The sequence below is a fragment of the Schistocerca gregaria genome, chromosome 5 (genome assembly GCF_023897955.1).
Source record: "Schistocerca gregaria isolate iqSchGreg1 chromosome 5, iqSchGreg1.2, whole genome shotgun sequence".
NCBI lineage: Eukaryota > Metazoa > Arthropoda > Insecta > Orthoptera > Acrididae > Schistocerca > Schistocerca gregaria.
The window spans coordinates 301,432,188-301,446,345 of NC_064924.1; positions in this window are offsets into that span (position 1 = coordinate 301,432,188).

The following is a 14,158-nucleotide window of genomic DNA, read 5'->3' on the forward strand; positions in this document are numbered from 1 at the left end:
ATTCTCCGTATAATGCGGTACAACATGGTTTTTATAATCGAAACACTTGTTGCTTGTAGCGAAGAGGAAGTACTGTAACGCATGTGTCTCATAAGGCCACACAGAGAAGCTTGGTGCTCTGTCCCCATTTCAGGTAGTAGCATTGAGTGAAAGGTTTTTTATTTATCCCGCAGCTGCGGTCGTTTCTATAGCCATTCGAACAGTTGTCTTACTATACCTATTTTACAGGATACTAAGCAACATTTGAATGACGAACCGGAGCTGGTTCACAGACAAATTGTGCGAATCGATAAAGTACTTTGGCAAAACATGTTAACTGGGTCGAAATTAATGCACAGCTAATGGCACCATTTCTACGCGAACCATTTGCAAATACGTGCAAAAATTCCGTTTACCCGGGAAATTTTTAAAGCGCATGACTTTTTTATTTTAACTTTGCACGGATTAGTTCAAACTCTGTAGCAAGATAACTAAAGGGAAAAACTAAAACCAAATTTTTTTCGTCTAATAAACTTTATCCGTTGTCAGGTCACGATGTTTGAAAGTTGACCTAAACGAAGCACATAAAATGCACTCGTCTGTGAATTGAATGCGCGGAAATGGTTTAAAGTGATTCAGATAAGCAAAGAATGAATTATTAATATAAAATTGAGAACTATCTTTCAAAAATCCAGCTTCATTCGCATTTTACGTGCAAAAAACACTTTCTTGTGAGTTTCTCTGTGCATACCATTTACATGTTTCAAAATTGTGCGAACCGGTTCAAATTTTGTAACGAGTTACACATATAAATGTAATTAATGGTCGTCCTGTTGTTTTGTGAAAACTATATCCATTTCACGACATAAGCCACATAGTTTGAAAGACAATAAAACGGCCTTTAACTCATCAGTCGTCGACCGAGCAAACAAAACTCTACATAGGTTGCCAAGCGATGGTGGTCTAATGTCAAAACTGTGGTAGAGTAAAAGTTGGCAATCAGAATGCAAAAGACTCCTGTTATAGCACAAAACAGGCTCCTGTTATAGCAGAAAAAGGCATATTTTTCCTGGGAAGAGTCAGGGCTGTAAATAAGGAACTGGCTTTTCGACTTATCTTTCACGTTCAAAGACATTTAAATCAAAACATCTTGACATATTCGCTCTTTCTTACAAGTTAACCCTACTCCCCCAGCACAATGCGCTCTGTTAGCTGTTAAGGTACTGGCACACCTGTTTCTTCCAATCGATATGCTATTGTCGCCGACCCAGAAGATTTGCCAGCCATAATAAACAATACGTAATACCGTATGGCTGAAGAACATACATCAAATAGCTAAGTACGTTTTTCTGGGGAGATAAATTTTCTAAGGATGAATTTGCTCCTGGTGGGGTGAAATCAGGTATCATGTTACTTAACTTCACTCAGTACATCATATTATATGACATTTTTACAAATGCTACAAAGTGAAAGTGCCCAAATATGCCAAGCTGTTCTGATTTAAAAGTCTTTGATGCCTCCAATCAAGTCAAAAATCTACTTCACTTCTTTTACATTCGTAAATTTGCCCAGGACATATTCCCCTTATTTGCGCTATGGTAGGAGCATTGGTCATTCCAGTGGCTAAAATGCATGAATCTGGTGCTGTGCCCACCAGTCGAATTTAATGAACATGCAATTGAACGGAGTGTAGATGTACTCAAAGACATTATTCAGATGGTAGAACGTAGTCCTTCATCAAGCATATTTCTACATGTATCGCTATTCCATGTGCAAGATTAATGCGCATATTACGTACACAGGCCTCGGTATCTTTTATGGCGAATTTAACACCTTCGGGAAGGAGATGAAGGTAAATGATGGGAATTTTGTTGTTAGCTAATTACAAATCGCCGAGGAATACCACTCTAACTGATTATTGCTGATGCCACTTTCACTCGTGGCGGTATCAACAAGAGACACAAATCACTTATGTCACTTCCTCAAAACTGGAAGAGCTGCAGCAAAATAGTGAAACCTCTGTTGCTGCTATGCCCGAAACGCAGATGCCATGCGTCTATGACAGGTTCATAAATATTGTACGACACTGTGTAAGTGTCACTTACAGTGTCCTATTTAGGCAATACTCTTTTTCATTATAAATGGTAACTTATGTCGTGTTGGTCATACACTTCTCGTATCAGTTTTATTTCATCCAACTTCCCACTGCCTACTTGTCTGCCTGTATTTAATAATACTGAGAAGTTGCGATTGGTTTCTGTGAGACGAAAATAATTCAGGAAGTATCCATCGTTTGTCTTTAAAAAATTGCATATATAGGAGGGGCATTCAATAAGTAATGCAGCATAATTTTTTTTTTACCAAAAAAATGTGAAATTTGTTTTGAGCATCGTGGAATATCCCAGTTAGAGCCCTTTTAGTTTCATAAACTCCGATATGTAACGGCCCCATACGTAGTCTTCAAAATGGCGTCTGTAATGGAGGTGCGTTATAGAAGAGAGCTGTCACTGAGTTTCTTTTGGCGGAAAACCTGTACATCGCTGATAGACGTAGGCGTTTGCAGAGTGTCTATGGACAAATGCTAGTGAACAAAAGCACCGAAAGTAGTATGGCGAGGCATCTCTCATCATCGCAACAAGGTTGCGCAAACCTGTCTGGCCGGCCACACACAGCTGTGACTGCAAGGGCTATCCAGAAAGTGACAAACGTTTAGAAATAAATAAATTAACACTATAGAAAAAACAAATTTCATTATATACATTTTAAAGATACACTCTTAAGCTATTTTTTTTACATTATCACCATTCAAAATGAATAAATGATAACTAACTGAAACCCTCGGCTGCCGACAGGCGTTGTTGATATACCTCGATGTGGACAGGTGAAAATGTGTGCCCCGACCGGGACCCGAACCCGGGATCTCCCGGTCGGGGCACACATTTTCAGCTGTCCACATCGAGGTATATCAACAACACCTGTCGGCAGCTGAGGGTTTCAGTTAGTTATCATTTATTCCAGGGAAAAGCTGCACGGTCATCAACAGTATTCTGTTCTTTAGAGAACAGTTACTGTCTTCATATATATATTCAAAATGAGCCACTTGTTACATCGTGGTACAAATTTTTCAGTACCGCCTCTGTAAAATTCTGCCACTTGCGATAGAAAGCAATGGTTTATATCGGCGTGCAGTTCGGCGTCAGTATCAAAACGTTGGAGAGACACGTCTTTATTTCTGGGAAGAGGTGGTAGTTGCTTGGCGCCAAATTCGGGATGTTTGGTGGATGATCGAACAGCTCCCATTCAGAACTCTGTAGGAACTCTCGGATTTAATTGGCCATGTATGAACGTGCATTGCCGTTTGAAAAGAAAACTTTTGCTCTAAGCTTTCTCCAACGCTTATTATGTATCATACGCCCCCATCATGACCTTTAGAATTCACACGTTGTAGTCAACAGCCGCCAATCCGGTAAGGCAGCAGTTCACTGCATTCTCCACCTGGGCACATCTACCAGAAAGTGCCCTCCCCAATCCTCCGAAGTAAATATCTGAACTTCGTGCAAAGAAGACGGTAAGGAGGAAGGGGTGGAAAGTCCAGTCTACATGTCAATAGAAGCCGGCCGGAGTGGCCGAGCGGTTCTAGGCGCTACAGTCTGGAACCGCGCGATCTCTACGGTCGCAAGTTCGAATCCTGTCTCGGGCATGGATGTGTGTGATGTCCTTAGGTCAGTTACGTTTAAGTAGTTCTAAGTTCTAGGGGACTGATGACCACAGCAGTTAAGCCCCATAGTGCTCAGAGCCATTTGAACCACTTTTTTGTCAATAAAACGTATGGCTTAATTTTATCCATTGTTTACCAGTGTTTCGTCCGCGACTGTTTTACTTTCGTAAAATAAAGAACAAACCGCCTTCAGTCACAAGTTGCATTTATTTATTGCACTATGCATTTCGAGCCCTGGAGGCTCATCTTCAGGTGCTTTTTAGTGACTTTATTTCATGTGTTTTAGTTGATTGCCTGTTGATATTACATTTTTGGTTACAACATGGTATATTGTAAATATAAGTTTGACAGCGTTAATAATATGAAAGTAACTTACAGTTAACATTGTATACTGTCTGCTTCCGTTGTCCAGTAGGTATACACAATACACATCTTTAATTTTACGGTACATACTGGTATATATAGATATTCACACACTTTTTTGCACATTGTGTTAGCAGAACGTAAACATGCCAAAGATTCTCGTTCATACAGATATTCTACTTCTAAATATAATCGATTTTTAGTACACAGGTAGTATTAAAATAATTATTTGGTACCATGTTGTAGGTTGTCAACTGTTTGTACTATTATAGTTTTGATTCCTTAGGAAAAAATAAACTTTTGAAGGTGTAGAAAAAATTGTGGCTGTTAAACTCTGTTTGTTCATTCAACAAGTTTTGAGGATATTTTTCTTTGTGTAGCATTATTTCTAACTGTTCTAGTAGGCTAAGTTTTTTACTGTTGGGTTCTGTGTGAAGTACAGTTAGGCTGTTGTGGATGTTGTCAAGTCTGTGTTTATTAACATACATGTGGTTAGCTATTGTAGATTTTTCAAAATGGTTTAGTCGAAAGGCGTCGGTGTGTTCTTTATACCGTGTGTGGAAGGTTCTTCCAGTTTTTCCTATGTAAAATGCAGGGCAACTGTTACATTGTAATTTATATATTCCACTGTGTTGTGTTATTGGCTTGTTTGTGTTCACTGTGTGAGGTAAGTGGTATCCAAGTTTGCTGTTTGTGGAGAAAGATATTTTAATATTGGTTTTTTTGAATAGGTTAGCTATTTTTTGTGATACTGTGCCTAAGTATGGAATGCTTGTGAAGATTTGTTTTGTGTCGGTAGTTATCTTTTCAGTGTTTTTGTGGAAGATGTTGGTCTGAATTTTTTTAGATAGTTTATCAATTGATTTTACAGAGTAACCATTATTTACTGCAATTGTTTTGATAGTATCTATTTCTTGTGTTAGTGCTTTGGGTTTTAAAGGTAATGTATGTGCCCTGTTCAATAATGATCTAAATGCAGCATACTTATGTGTGTTCGGGTGGTATGAAGATTCATGTATTGTGATGTCAGTGTAGGTTGGTTTTCGGTAAATGTACAAGTTATGTTCTTGTTGTTCATTCACAATTGTGAGGTCTAAGAAATTTATGGTTTGATTAGTTTCATGTTCTATTGTGAACTTTATTTTATTGTGGAGTGAGTTGAATGATGTGAGGAGTTCTTCAAGTTCATCTTTAGTGCCATCAAATAAGAGTAGTGTGTCATCTACATATCTCTTGTAATATACAATTTTTTGAACAAGCTTATTTTCTCCTTTGAAGAACTTATTCTCTAAGTGGTTGATGAAAATGTCAGCTAGGAAACTTGACATGCAGTTACCCATAGCTAAGCCTTCTTTCTGTTGATAGATTTTATTATTAAATGAAAAGTAGTTGTGGGACAGTACTAGTTCAAGTAGATCTACCAACTCTGTAATCTCTGGTATGGTTAGTTTTTTGTGTGTGATGAGGTTTTCTCTAATAATTTCAATTGTGTCTTTAACAGGTATATTTGTGAACAGGTTGACAATGTCAAATGAGGCAAATCTAGCTTCTCCGGGGATTTTTATGTCTTTGATGAGTGTTGTTAACTCGTGTGCATTTTTTACTGTGTATGTGGTTTCAAAAGTGTAAAATTCTCTGAGGATATTATTTAACAACTGTGAAAGTTTATATGCAGGTGTGTTCTTGGAGTTAACAATTGGTCTAATTGGAGAGTTCTGTTTATGGATCTTTGGCTGTGCTCTGAGTTTGGGGGCAGTGGGATTCATTAATGTGCAAGCTTTTATTTGTTTATCAGACAGCAGGAAGTTACATTGGTTAAGCATTTTCTTCAATTTTTTCTGAAATTTAGTGGTTGGATCATGGTTCAGTTCAGTAATGTTATTTTCTGCAAAAAAATTAAGAGTTTTAGTAATGTAATCATTTTTATAAAGGATGACTGTGGAATTTCCTTTATCTGATTTCACAACAAGAGCATCATGTTCATTGAGTTTATGTTTCAGTTGTTTCAGCACTTTGTTTTCTTCAAAAGTTGGGTTGGAGTGTTGTTTTGCTTTCTTTTCTTCTTTCTGGATAATTTCATTAACTTTATGTGCTAAGACAATCTGTTCATTGTGGTTCAGGTTGGCCATGTCTGCAGCTTTCTTTGTATCAACAATGAGGTTTTTTAAATTATGACGATTAAATTTTGGTTTAATATTGTGTTTAAGACCTTTGTTCAGTAAAGCTTGTTCTGTGTTTGTGAAGCTAATGTTGGTTTCGTTGATAACTCTTTCATAGAAAGTCTGTGTTTTAGAAGTTACATTATTATGGGCACTGTCATATTTTTCTTTAAGGGATTCAAGTTTTTTTGCATGTTTATCAGTTATAGTAGTTCTAACTTTTGTACACAGGGTTGTAACATATTCATCTACATAATACATTTCTAATGGATGGAGTATGCTAGTTAACTCTAAATGTAGGTGGTAAAGAGCTCTATTAAGTTCTTCTTTTTGCTTGTGCTGTAGTTTGATTTCTGTACGTAACCAGTTGTTCTCGAATTTTTTCGTAGCTATTCTGGCTGCTTGTGAACGCCACTTTCTCGTAATGTTAATGTAGTTTGGAATAAAACCATGAGCTACACATTCTTTGTTAAATTTGACACTACAAATCACTTTTGTTAGCAGTCGCAGACGAAACACTGGTAAACAATGGATAAAATTAAGTTATATTTGCCCAGCCAGGCACTAAGAACAGTGTACTCATTTAAAAATGCGAAACTTAAGCTAACAAAAGTGATTTGTAGTGTCAAATTTAACAAAGAATGTGTAGCTCATGGTTTCATTCCAAACTACATTAACATTACGAGAAAGTGGCGTTCACAAGCAGCCAGAATAGCTACGAAAAAATTCAAGAACAACTGGTTACGTACAGAAATCAAACTACAGCACAAGCAAAAAGAAGAACTTAATAGAGCTCTTTACCACCTACATTTAGAGTTAACTAGCATACTCCATCCATTAGAAATGTATTATGTAGATGAATATGTTACAACCCTGTGTACAAAAGTTAGAACTACTATAACTGATAAACATGCAAAAAAACTTGAATCCCTTAAAGAAAAATATGACAGTGCCCATAATAATGTAACTTCTAAAACACAGACTTTCTATGAAAGAGTTATCAACGAAACCAACATTAGCTTCACAAACACAGAACAAGCTTTACTGAACAAAGGTCTTAAACACAATATTAAACCAAAATTTAATCATCATAATTTAAAAAACCTCATTGTTGATACAAAGAAAGCTGCAGACATGGCCAACCTGAACCACAATGAACAGATTGTCTTAGCACATAAAGTTAATGAAATTATCCAGAAAGAAGAAAAGAAAGCAAAACAACACTCCAACCCAACTTTTGAAGAAAACAAAGTGCTGAAACAACTGAAACACAAACTCAATGAACATGATGCTCTTGTTGTGAAATCAGATAAAGGAAATTCCACAGTCATCCTTTATAAAAATGATTACATTACTAAAACTCTTAATGTTTTTGCAGAAAATAACATTACTGAACTGAACCATGATCCAACCACTAAATTTCAGAAAAAATTGAAGAAAATGCTTAACCAATGTAACTTCCTGCTGTCTGATAAACAAATAAAAGCTTGCACATTAATGAATCCCACTGCCCCCAAACTCAGAGCACAGCCAAAGATCCATAAACAGAACTCTCCAATTAGACCAATTGTTAACTCCAAGAACACACCTGCATATAAACTTTCACAGTTGTTAAATAATATCCTCAGAGAATTTTACACTTTTGAAACCACATACACAGTAAAAAATGCACACGAGTTAACAACACTCATCAAAGACATAAAAATCCCCGGAGAAGCTAGATTTGCCTCATTTGACATTGTCAACCTGTTCACAAATATACCTGTTAAAGACACAATTGAAATTATTAGAGAAAACCTCATCACACACAAAAAACTAACCATACCAGAGATTACAGAGTTGGTAGATCTACTTGAACTAGTACTGTCCCACAACTACTTTTCATTTAATAATAAAATCTATCAACAGAAAGAAGGCTTAGCTATGGGTAACTGCATGTCAAGTTTCCTAGCTGACATTTTCATCAACCACTTAGAGAATAAGTTCTTCAAAGGAGAAAATAAGCTTGTTCAAAAAATTGTATATTACAAGAGATATGTAGATGACACACTACTCTTATTTGATGGCACTAAAGATGAACTTGAAGAACTCCTCACATCATTCAACTCACTCCACAATAAAATAAAGTTCACAATAGAACATGAAACTAATCAAACCATAAATTTCTTAGACCTCATAATTGTGAATGAACAACAAGAACATAACTTGTACATTTACCGAAAACCAACCTACACTGACATCACAATACATGAATCTTCATACCACCCGAACACACATAAGTATGCTGCATTTAGATCATTATTGAACAGGGCACATACATTACCTTTAAAACCCAAAGCACTAACACAAGAAATAGATACTATCAAAACAATTGCAGTAAATAATGGTTACTCTGTAAAATCAATTGATAAACTATCTAAAAAATTCAGACCAACATCATCCACAAAAACACTGAAAAGATAACTACCGACACAAAACAAATCTTCACAAGCATTCCATACTTAGGCACAGTATCACAAAAAATAGCTAACCTATTCAAAAAAACCAATATTAAAATATCTTTCTCCACAAACAGCAAACTTGGATACCACTTACCTCACACAGTGAACACAAACAAGCCAATAACACAACACAGTGGAATATATAAATTACAATGTAACAGTTGCCCTGCATTTTACATAGGAAAAACTGGAAGAACCTTCCACACACGGTATAAAGAACACACCGACGCCTTTCGACTAAACCATTTTGAAAAATCTACAATAGCTAACCACATGTATGTTAATAAACACAGACTTGACAACATCCACAACAGCCTAACTGTACTTCACACAGAACCCAACAGTAAAAAACTTAGCCTACTAGAACAGTTAGAAATAATGCTACACAAAGAAAAATATCCTCAAAACTTGTTGAATGAACAAACAGAGTTTAACAGCCACAATTTTTTCTACACCTTCAAAAGTTTATTTTTTCCTAAGGAATCAAATCTATAATAGTACAAACAGTTGACAACCTACAACATGGTACCAAATAATTATTTTAATACTACCTGTGTACTAAAAATCGATTATATTTAGAAGTAGAATATCTGTATGAACGAGAATCTTTGGCATGTTTACGTTCTGCTAACACAATGTGCAAAAAAGTGTGTGAATATCTATATATACCAGTATGTACCGTAAAATTAAAGATGTGTATTGTGTATACCTACTGGACAACGGAAGCAGACAGTATACAATGTTAACTGTAAGTTACTTTCATATTATTAACGCTGTCAAACTTATATTTACAATATACCATGTTGTAACCAAAAATGTAATATCAACAGGCAATCAACTAAAACACATGAAATAAAGTCACTAAAAAGCACCTGAAGATGAGCCTCCAGGGCTCGAAATGCATAGTGCAATAAATAAATGCAACTTGTGACTGAAGGCGGTTTGTTCTTTATTTTACGAAAAACGTATGGGTTGGAAGGTCTCTGCTGAACGTCAAAGGAGATGCAGGAAATAATGGTACACAGTTTTTAGTTAACCAATTTATGCATAATTTTGTTTATTTCCCAATCATAAACAAATCGTAGAGCAGTCAGTGCGTCGGCTGTTGGCTGATGGCAGACGGCGTGAGTGGGAACATGGTGACCGGTAACCAGAGTGAGGCTGGTCAGCCCAGCAGAAGACGGAGGAACTGTACAGGATTATTTGGACGGAAGTGCCGGTTGGAAAGCGGTAGAGGGCGGCTTTGGACCCGTCTGCATGAAGCTGGGAGGAGTTCGCTTTGTCTTTCGGACCACGAGGTGTGTGAAGAGGGCACGCTGCCTGGGGCTTGTGCGGCCAGGCAGCAGTCTGATGTTCAGTGCCCGGTGATGGTGCACGCGGCGGCTGTGTAGTAAGTATAGAGTGTACAGTCACAGATGAGCACCTCAGCCCAGCTGTACTGACGATAAAAGCTTAAGTAGAATTCGTGGCGGTGACTGACACACGCCATACCTCGCAAAATATCCCTGTCGTTACAGTGAACTGCTCGGCTAGCATGAGGTTCTTAAACAGTCACCTCGGCCGAAATTCTCCATGGCGCTAACCGTTTTGACTAGCACAAAAGCTTCCCAATCGGCGTGCAGAGTACAAGGGTACGGGCGTTGCCTAGAGGAAGGACGTTGGCGCACAGAAGGGCCTGATGCCGCTGAGGGTGTTGTTTAGGCAGGACTTAGGACTTGTGATTGTCAGTGGTGGCTAACACCCCGGGTGCCGGGGTGTCGAAATGCCTGCTGCTAACGGTTGCTATGTCGGCACGCAGTTCTTAACTGCGACATTCAGTACCAGAATTCAACACTGTGCACAAATCATAGTTTACATCTCTACAATAAGGGGTGAGATCAAACTATTTCCGTCCAAAATTATCTAGCAAACCCCCAGATGGTGCAGCAAGATGAAGACAAGCAATGTTGTGAAGAGATTCAGTGTCACCAGAATTCATCATACGCTCCCAATTTTGATTCCTCACAGCAGCTCTCTTTTGGTGTCACAGCATCGTTCTGTGTTGATTTCAAGGTATTCTGGAGTGAAAAGCAACAGACACCTCGAGTACAACTCAAAAAAGGAAAGAAACTGTCGCCTTGAGTTTCAGTGTTGATAGTTACTTTGAATTAGTGTGGATGTGTGCTTGATGAGTAGCGATGTCAATCGACATATTGGCGCTGGGACGCTTGCAGTGACGAGAGACACCCATATATAATCACCAGTACCGCCGTAATCAGGAAAGGCAATTCCGCTTATGTGCTACCGTCCAAAAGATATCACTGCAGCAGCCAGATCTTTTACACTTTTGTTCACTTAATTGACACCGAAGCAACAGCTTATTAATGTGCCAAACTCATGGCGTTCAGACACAGTTCCATCAAAAAACTAACGGAATAATTGTGTAGGTCATCCAGGACTGCGTGCTTCTCTTGCACAGTTCCATTCTTCCCTTAATTCTTTAAATCATCTGTATTGACAGAAGGTCATCCGTGTTGAGTTTCGTCGTGAAGTTTGTTGGTCTGTTGTTGAATATTTCTTACCAGTGTACCACATTTATTCCGTCAATAACCGTGTCACCATACAGTTTTTTCAAATGACTATATATTTTCGTAAGTTTCAACTTACGAGCAATAAAAATAACATCTACAACTTCAGTGTCGGTATGAATTTGTACCACAAGTTCATTTTATACGAGCACGTACTACACAGTGACGATCTGGTTCGACTCGAACAAGACACAAACAAGATTTCTGGGAAGCGATTGGTCATTGGATTGAAGTAGGAATAAAGAACAGTTTTTCACTTTCTCGATTAAAGTCGCAACTTTCTTACTAATTTATCAATCGTTGTCAGCATTCGCTTTCGGTAGTAAGCAATTTCATTTCGAACCTAGTAAATACCAGAGTTTTACTTGCACACGTAACTGTTAGAATAACAGCTGCAGCATCTTGTTTGTCGTTTCGAGTGTAGGGGAACAGGCGTGTTACTGGTGGTACACCGTAGTTTCCTCCCACCTCCACCCACCAAGCTGCGGTTATGCTCGAATTCGTTTCATAAAAAAAGGAAGAAACGAAAAGGCAACACAACAACCGTTCGGCCTGCGGGCGTAAACCGAGTCTCGCAGCAGTCGCCCCCTGTGTAATCGCGTGCCCGGGTCCGGCCGCCGGCGCACGCTGCGCCGTGGGCGGTGCTTTCTAACGGCGGCCAGCCCGCCTTATTCCCCATTGCTGCCGTGGCTGCTGCTCTGTTGCCTCCAATTTCCACGCCTGTTAACTTACAGCCCCGCTCTCGGCGCGAATATCCACCCGAATTGCGAAACACACTCGCCCCATGTCATAGGCGGCAGGTGCGGAGAGAGTTCAGCTTTTCTTTAATGTCCACTGCCGTTTTCTAGCCAAATTAGCCACAGTCGAATACTTTTATTTCCGCCTTATACGTTTTCGACTCTCTCCAAAGACCTGTTACATTTGTCCCCCTTAAAGCTGTGGCTCAATACGACTTGAGAGAATAAGCAATATCGTGATTTAAACGTTAGTTCAGAGGTCATCTGATGAGAACTATTGTTTCAAACGTAGAAGGTATTATTTAAACGCACACTGTTCTTCGTAGAAAGGATCTGTAGGGTATAAATTGGTGCTCTGAAGCTGGTGCAGTTATATCGTCCCTCTATCCTTTAATTGTCTCGGTAATTACCCGTATGAATGAGTAGCTTTGTTCGTTGGTAGCCATGAAATGCGCTACGTTGGGAAAATCCGACTGAATTCATTCTTCCGCTTCATGGTATCAATACACTCCTACAGTACACCATACTCGTACCTTGTTAAAGAATCCTATTAAAATTGCGCAGAATAAAACAATGTAACGGAGAGAGAAAATATTGTCAATAAAAAATATTCTGTTCTAACCTGATTTGAAGTATTTTATAAAAATTAATTTCATGTTTTCAACGAAGAGATTATCTCAATTTTACGAGCAAAGGCATTAGTATTGATGCAGGCTAGAGCTTTTATATTTATGCTCTGTTAAATTTAAATTATAGTCGGGCTGCCGGCCGGAGTGGCCGAGTGGTTCTAGGCGCTGCTGTTTGGAACCGCGTGACCGCTACGGCGGCAGGTTCGTATCCTGCATGGATGTGTGTGATGTCCTAAGGTTAGTTAGGTTTAAGTGCTCAGACCCATTTGAACCATTTTTTTTTATAATCGGACTGTCTATAATGCAATCAGTTTCAAATAAATGGTAAAACTGCTGGAAACTATTTTATATAATTATACTACCGGTTGATGCTCTTAGATGTTTAATATTTTCAAAAAGAAATGGCTCTGAGCACTATGGGACTTAACATCAATGGTCATCAGTCCCCTACAACTTAGAACTACTTAAACCTAAGGACATCACACAACACCCAGTCATAACGAAGCACAGAAAATCGCTGACCCCACCGGTAATCGAACCCGGAAACCAGGGCGTGGGAAGCGAGAACGCTACTGCACGACCACGAGCTGCGGAGTAATATTTTCAACCTTCACATAATGATTGCTTGTGTGCCATTGCAACATTCGAAAGGCAGATGGCCAAAAGAATCTCTTTATCAAATGTCTTATATTGCTAAGTTCTTAATTACTTCACTTGGAGTGATAATAAATAAGCAAACAAACAATTAAATTTAATACGTGTGTTACAAAACAACACCTACATACATTAGCTGCACTGAAAATATATTTGCAGCTTTTCGCTCCCAGAACTAGTGTGGAAGGCATTCTTCTTTTCGTCAAAGGCACGGAATTTTGTAAAGATTCTAGGATATGGCTATTATGGACTATCATAAAACATAGATAAGACAAAATTACACTTACCTGTCTATAAACAATATTGCCAACGGCCTTGCCTTCAGATCACCGAAGTTAAGCACTGTTGGGCTTGTCTAGAAATAGGGTGGGTCACCATCAGCGTCTGCGAGTGCGGGGTGCACTCAGCCCTTGTGACACAAACTTAGGAGCTACTTGACTGAGAAGTAGCGGCTCCGGTCTCGAAAACTGAAATACGGCCGGGAGAGTTGCGTGGTGACCACATGCCCCACGCTGTGGCATCTAATGACGCCACAGGGTTGAGGATGACGCGGCAACCGGTCGGTACCGTTGGGCATTCAGGGCATGTTCTGACGGTGTCTGTGTGTGTGTTTGTGCGTGGGTGTATACACAGTATTAATTAAATTCATCGTCCCCTCGCACCTTAAAGTTCCAAATTTATTTACATCGGTGGCTAATAGTTCTATAGAGATTAGCGTGCAGATTTTCTTTCTCTTTCGTTATTGCACTTGTTTCATTGGACACACTGTAAGGTGTCAGGCAAATCCAACACCTTACATGAAAACCCTGACATGATAAGCAAATCCAGTAGTATGTCACATAGCTCCGAAT